This window comes from Lutra lutra, chromosome 11 (genome assembly GCF_902655055.1).
Source record: "Lutra lutra chromosome 11, mLutLut1.2, whole genome shotgun sequence".
NCBI classification, from domain to species: Eukaryota; Metazoa; Chordata; class Mammalia; order Carnivora; family Mustelidae; genus Lutra; species Lutra lutra.
The window spans coordinates 29,178,918-29,186,966 of NC_062288.1; the positions used below are offsets into that span (position 1 = coordinate 29,178,918).

General features: G+C 36.7%; 1 pseudogene; it reads right to left on the reverse strand.

The window, feature by feature from the left end:
• Positions 1-5,307: 5,307 nt before the first annotated feature.
• LOC125081478 (uncharacterized) lies at positions 5,308-5,470 on the reverse strand (annotated as a pseudogene).
• Between the last annotated feature and the right edge of the window lie 2,579 nt (positions 5,471-8,049).

Genomic DNA, 8,049 nt, shown 5'->3' on the forward strand with positions numbered 1-8,049 from the left:
GAACACACTGACATAAATAAGTAAACTAATAAATAAATGGAAAGGAATACAAGTAAAAGTAATGGAAAAATCACAATTTGACACCATCCTAGCCAAAAATTCATAGAAGCAAAAAACATTGATAACTGCTAAAACTAGTGGGTGACAGTGGGTTGAAGAATTGGATATTTAGGGGCACCTGGGTGGCTCAGTGGGTTAAGCCTCTGCCTTCGGCTCAGGTCATGATCTCAGGGTCCTGGGATCGAGCCCCGCATAGGGCTCTCTGCTCAGCATGGAGCCTGCTTCCTCCTCTCTCTCTGCCTGCCTCTCTGCCTACTTGTGATCTGTCTGTCAAATAAATAAATAAAATAAAATAAAATAAAAAGAATTGGATATTTACATAGTTTCATTACCTCCACACAAAATTCTTATTAACTACAAAGGAAAAAGAGTAGAAAAACTTGGCTACCATGATTTGTTCTAATTTTATGAATAAAGTTAATACAAGAACTGGAACAACAACAACAAAAAATCCTCTGTTACATGATAGGAAACAAACAAACAAACAAACCTCCCCAAAATGCAGTATCATTTCTGTGATATTTCTGCCAAGAAAATGTATAACAGGACTTTCTTCATGAGAAAACATCAGATAAACCCAAATTAAGAAATATTCTACAAAATAACAGCCCTGCTTAAAGCATATAAAGGTCATGAAATCAGAAAAAGATTGAGGAAGGTTCTTGAATGAAGCGGGATAGAAAGATAGGACAGTTGGGTACATTATGATCCTGGAGTGGATGCTTTTATTATAAAGAACACATTTGAAGTGAAACTTTAAAAGGTTCTGTGGATGAATATTCTTTGCATTATTCTTGCTACTTTTCAGTAAGTTTGAGTTATTTCAAAATAAAACCAATTTTAAAAAGGAAAAAGCATATTCTACATTTCTAAATGCTTTAAAAATAACTTTATTGAAGTAACATCAATAAAAAAGCTGCACATAGCCACTCTGGAAAACAGCTTGGAGGTTCCTCAAAAAGTTGAAAATAGAGCCATCCTATGACCCAGCAATCGTACTACTGGGTATTTATACTACAAATGTAGTGATCTGAAGGGGCATGTGCACCTGAATGTTTATAGCAGCAATGTCCACAATAGCCAAACTATGGAAAGAACCTAGATGTCCATCAACAGATGAATGGATAAAGAAGATGGGGTATATATAAATATATATACAAGGAATACTATGCAGCCCTCAAAAAATGAAATCTTGTCATTTGCAATGACATAGATGGAACTAGTAGGTATTACATTAAGTAAATAAGTCAATCAGAGAAAGACAATTATCAATGATCTCTCTGATATGAGGAATTTGAGAAACAAGACAGAGGATCACAGGGGAAGAAGGGTAGGGAATGAAACAAGATGAAACCAGAGAGGGAGACAAACCATAAGAGACTCTCAATCTCAGGAAACAAACTGAGGGTTGCTGGAGGGGAGGGTGGTGGGAGGGATGGGGCTGCTGGGTGATGGACATTGGGGAGGGTATGTGCTATGGTGAGTGCTGTGAATTGTGTAAAACTGATGAATCACAGACCTGTACCCCTGAAACAAATAATACATTATATGTTAATTAAAAATGTTAAAAAAAACCCTGCACATATTTAATGTTTACAATTCAATGAGTTTGGACATATATATAAATATATATATATATATACACACACCCATGAAAACAGTACCACAACAAAGGTAGTAAACGTATTCATTACCTCCACCAATTCCATCTTCCCAGGCCCCACTTTGTGTGTGTGTGTGTGTGTGTGTGTGTGTGTGTGTGTTAAGAACACTTAACATGAGACCTATCCATTTATCACATTTTTTTAAGTGAACATTACAGTATTCTTAAATATAAATACTCCTTTCCGAGAAACATTTTTATTTTTTTTAACCTGTTTCATTTGTGTGACACGCAGTTTAGATTTGCCTGATTCTCAGCATGTGCTCACACAGAAACTTCCCATGACACAGTAATAGAGATACAAGATCAGCAACCTTGGGAGGAGTGCTTTTGAACTTCCCTTTTATTTCCTTTGACCTGGACACCTGCATCCGGGATGGTATCTCCCTAAGTTCGTCATGACAGTGCAATAGGAAATGGCCATCTTATCGAACTTCCTGGAAATCCTTCTTTCCCAGGGAAAACAAGGATTAAGCAAAGATTCCCTTCACAGTGCTTCACTGTGTCCTCTAAAAGTGTTTGTTAACAGATACCCTGAAGGAATGGTAGTTTTGTGGCAGAAAACCACATTATATCCATATTTATTAACTGCCCTTCAAACAGAGTAGCAATTTCCTTTGGGATTATGCCCTCACAAACAATATAATACAATGTCCAACGCTTCACGTAAGACATGTCATTAACTGCACAACTATCTATCATGTGCTCTGCCTCATTGTGTTCAATTTCTTTTTTTTTTTTCTGCTGATGCCAAATGAACACAGAATTTCCCAGCAGCAAATAAATGCAATACCACAAAGAATGAGTACAGAAGGCAGTTCATGTACTTCATAGGAAGGAAGAAGGAAACAGGATGAGGTCAAGGAGAAAAACAGGGCTAAAGGACACAGAGGGACGAAATGTTACAAGAGGACTGAGGGGCATCTGGAAGTGTCTATGAATCAGTCGCCAAAGCAGACCATGTACCACATTTGTCTGTTCTGACAGTGTGAAACTGACCAATAAAGCAGCCAAAAAACAGTTTAAAAATTATCACAATGTATCCAAATGACAGATGTCAAAAGATCATCCATTTTTTCTGAAAGCTGTGTGGGAATGTCATTTCATTATTTTATTTTATTTTATTTTTATTTTTTTAAAGATTTTATTTATTTATTTGACAGACAGAGATCACAAGTAGGCAGAGAGGCAGGCAGAGAGAGAGGAGGACACAGGCTCCCTGCCGAGCAGAGAGTCTGATGTGGGGCTCAATTCCAGGACCCTGGGATCATGACCTGAGCCGAAGGCAGAGGCTTTAACCCACTGAGCCACCCAGGCGCCCCTCATTTCATTATTTTAAATTTATATTAATTCCACATCTATCTAGGTGAGTGTCTGCTATTTCCTGTTAGAGATAATGAAGGGTATACAAGGATAAATGTGGTATAATATCTGACATTTGAAAGCTGAAAATCTGTGAGGTGGCATTATTCTAGTATAGAGAAGAATATGATATATTCCTTTGGTTTTTGGCTTTTGTTCTTTGGAGTCAAGGGTTTCCAAGGGGATAACACAAAAAATCATTGCATGACTTGGTCAAACCTATACATGTTTGCCAGTAAAGTTGAAACGAAAAAAGATCCTGAAAGGATAACAGGTAAGTTTGGGTGGGGATTACAGAGAATTCCCATCTTAGAATCAAAAATGTCTTTTTTCGGGGAGCCTGAGTGGCTCAGTCATTGAACATCTGCCTTTGGCTCAGGTCATGGCCACAGGGTCCTGGGATCAAGTCCCATATCAGGTTCCCTGCTCAGCGGGAAGCCTGCTTCTCCCTCTCCCACTCCCCCTGCTTGTGTTCCCCTTCTCGTTCTCTCTCTCTCTCTGTCAAATAAATAAGTAAAATCTTCTAAAAAATTTTTTTTTCTTAATGTCTTTTTCTATCTTAGGCTGTGAAGAATCACCTAGGGTCCAGCATCAAGAATAAGGGAGCCCCTGAGAAGTCCAAAAGCAATGGTGGAATCACAGTTTATAAGGAGAGAAACAGTACATTGAGAAGAATGTACACAGAATCAAGGAGAAAACACAAGTGACCTACTTCAATATTTGCCTAAGGCCAGCCTTGATAGTACACCTGTCGCCTAAAACTTGCAGAGCTAAGGAAAATACAGGACTCTTTACATTGCCCTCACACCACTTGCTCACACAGTCCCATCAGTGCCTTTAGGAGCTTCTGCTGTTGAGGCCAGTATTTTCTTTCCCTCTGTGTGTGTGCACTTTTTTGTGTGTGTTATTTGCTATATACCAAACAATGTAAATAGGTATTTGGATTTCAGCTTTTTTTAGAGAGCACTTGCTCAGCACAAAGGAAAGGGAGAAGAAAGCTGTTATACATTTTCTGTCAAATGCATCCCTGCTCAAAATTCAGATTCACCTTGAAAAAGACCTGCTTGCAAAAAATATAGGAATTTCCAGTGTTATGATTCACAAGGTCTGTGTCTGAATCTAAAAAGAACAGCCTAGAGCAGGAAGTATATGGAAATAAATTTTTTCTTGATATTTGCTGTGATTTTTTTATGGCTTGCTCTGGGTATTTGATTTATTAACTCTAAGTCTTAAAAGTAAAGATAATTTTTGGAAAAAATGAACCATGGATGAAAATGTAATGAAAAGAAACTTAAGTAAGTCAAGTGCCAAAAAAATAGCAAACCCAACAGAGGTTGTTTGTAAAAATATAACTGTAATATCCTGAATTTGATCATTACTTAGAATCTACACAATCCTCCTTTTGAGTGAGCTAGGACAAATTTAACTATAGGAAATTCACTGGGAAAAAAAGAAATTATTCATTAAAGGAGTACTCAGGTTAATGTTTCTTTTTATCCTTGCTTTTCCCAAAATTCATCCATTTCTAAACTGACCTGAAGCAGTTTACAAGTTATTAACAGTAACAGCCACCATTGTTGAGTGATAATCCTTCTGCCTGACATCATGTAAAGGATTTTACTACATGTGAAATACTAGGATACATCTTCAAGCAACCTCCAATGCATATGTGTATCATCTGGGAGGAATAGCTTGTTCAACTACATAAGAGTGTAAAACAGTTTGGGGAAGAGTTGTTCTAAAAAATAATTTTAAGGAATTTGAGCAAATTGTTTTTATTCTAAGCAATGCTAATATTAACCACTTACTCAGATTTCTTTCCTTGATCAAAAATTTGGGCCAACTACAGGGTTTTAAGACCATAAAGAAAAGTATTATAATCTTTTTCTATAAAGCAGATACAGAATGCGAATGATTTCCCTAGAAAATATCAGCCTCCATTGTATTTTCTATGTTGTGCTCAAGTGTTCCATACATTGTCATTTTATTTGAAAATGACATCAATGTAAAATAAACATATATAGGGGGCATCTGGGGGGCTCAGTAATTAAGTGTCTGCCTTCAGCTCAGGTCATTATCCCAGGGTCCTGGGATGGAGCCCCTCATCGGGCTCCCTGTTCAGCGGGAAGCCTGATTCTCCCTCTTCCACTTCTCCTGCTTGTGTTCCCTCTCTTCCTGTGTGTCTCTCTCTCTCAAATAAATAAATAAAATATCTTTAAAAATATAAATAAATAAATAAATAAATAAATAAATAAAATATATATAGGATTTTGGAATTTGGTTGTTTGGATAGCTCTTTAGGTGTTCTGTGTTGGATATTTCAATTAGCAATAATCCCGCCTCGGATAAACCTCATTGGCTACGATACTGCCACTGCGCAAAGTTTGTGTTGGATATTTCATTAAATACACAGTTATGCACCTTCATACTGTATAAATAAATATATAATGCTATATGTCTAAATAATATTATATATACACAAAATTTCCTTTAGAATATTAAATATATTATTCTGTAGTCTAATAGCTTCCAGTGCTGCTGCTGAGAAGTCAGAAGCCACACAATACTCAATTCTTTGTAGATGTGTCAATTTTTCCCTCTTTGGAAGTATATAGAAATAAATCTTTGTTCCCCACTGCTCCAAAATTTTGCCATGATCTGCAGTGGTGGAGATCTATTTTCATTTACTGTTCATCATTTGATAAGGACATCCTTCAGTCATTGAAGTTTCCTTTTCTTTTTCCTTTTTTCTTTTTTAAGTTGAAGTATAGTTGACACACAATGTTACATTAGTTTCAGGTATACAATATAGTGATTTGACAAGCAGAAATACTATATGATATGATAATTCCACTACTGGATATTTACCCAAAGAAAATGGAAATTTTCTTCAAAGATTTATGTGATAATTTCTTTTTCTCTGTTCTTATCTGTTCTTTTCTTATCAAACTCCCATTACTTGGATGCTGGAATTTTTAGAATGTTCCTCTTAACCTCTTTTCTTATCTGAATACTCCTTTTAGACAGTACTCTTTTTTTATTACAGTCTTTTATACCTGTTGGGAAAGGCAATCCTGAGTATGCAGTCTTTCGACCTTCACTTGGTCATGTAAGAATGGGCACCGGGCCTGAAACACTTCCTTACTCAGAGATAAAAGAAATTATTCATTAAATTAAATTAATTATTTATTAAATTATAATTTCCCTTGTAAGGGAAAATATTTCCCTGTTTCAGACTTAATATGTATCCCTCCCTTCTGCTTAAGCACATATGACCATGGCCCTCATAGACATCCCCAGTTTTCTGAATTTCTGACTTCATGGAGGAGAGGTTTAAGTACTTCTGCTGTAACACAAAGTGGGTTGTACATGACTATACCACCTGTATCACCTGCATAGTAGAAAAGCTGGCCCTGGGGCACTGATGTTCTGTAAAGAGCTAAATCTTGTGTACTCCCTCTCTGTACCATTTGCACCTAGTGGGCGTGCCATCTGTTCTCAGTGAACTGGAATCCTGCACTGGTCTCCTTCCTGTATGGCACTTATCTGCCAATTAAACTTGCCTAGACAGTTTGGCCCCTCAGTGCATGATGAGACAAATTTTTTTTTAAAATGATAGTGACTTAATTTTTGAAGTTTAATTTTTCCCTTTGTACTTTGTTTCCTCTGTTCACTAAATTCCATATTGAAGAATTTTTTCTGTTCATCGTTGGTTGTTTACTTATATTCAAGAGGAGGGGATTCAGCTGTTTCGAACACGTGGATGTGGATGTCAACTATGGGTTTCACTAAAGAGTGACCTGGCTGGGCCATTTTCATTGGAAAATCCCTGTGTCAGGATCTTTATTGTTTTGCCTTTCGATGTAGTCAGATTCTGCAGATGCTTCAGTCTTTTGCCTGGAGCCAATGTTCTGAGAACTAAGGGAAGGAAGATGGCTGGGTAGGGGCAGTTGTCTCAGCCTTTTATATAATTATACATACATTTAGTGAAGGCCTCACACTCAACTGTAACTGGTAAATACCAGTTCAGAGATCCTCTGCTTTATTCTCTCCAGAAAATGCCCCTATTCTTTGTCAGGATCAAACTACAAGTGGCTACTTATAGTAGGATAAAATGTTTGAGGAATTATATGCCTCATAATAGACTTTTAACCAATCTTTCCTCTGATAATGCCCTCTATCTGACTTGCCTCCAGAAATCCTAGGAAGAGTAACTGAACTATGGGGATTTTGCAGTTCAGATTGGGTTTCACCTCTTCTTGCTCACTGCTGCTTCAAGATTCAGCTTTCTAGAGTCTGTTACACCAGTTTTTGAAAAAAAAAAAATTCTGTCTTATGCTCATTCTATCCTTCTGGCTTTATACCTTTATGTCATGTTAGGGGGATTTTATGAGAGAGCTAAATTAATATGTATATTCAAACCACCACTACCTGAGATTTTACAGCTATCCATTTTGTGGTAAACATTTCAGAGTCACACTACATATTCTATCATATTTTTAATCCTTGAAGGGTGTCAAAATCATAATATTGACAATACATTTATTAACATCTGAAAGACAATTTTTGGTTCATCTTTGGTTGGGTGTTACTAGAAAATATGTCCATTCTATGACTTACATACTGTACTAGCAACACATACATGACATAATAAACTATGTAGACGGAACTGCATAAATTATGGTAGAATGATGAATCTATCTGAAAGTAGAGTAAGAATGCAGTAGGCATTGTACTAATGTGGATTCGGTTAAGAAAACAGAACCACTTGGAGGATTTGGAAAAGCAGAAAATATAACCTAGGAATTAGGGTTCAAAGAAATTTTAGAAGAACTAGGGGAGCAAAAGTTCAGGAATAGCAGCTGATAAGACAGGAAAGGAGACAATGAAGATCTCAGCTTGAAGCAAAAAAGTAGGTAGTTCTTAAAGTCTTACAGAAAAACTGTTATAATTCTCAAGAAGAT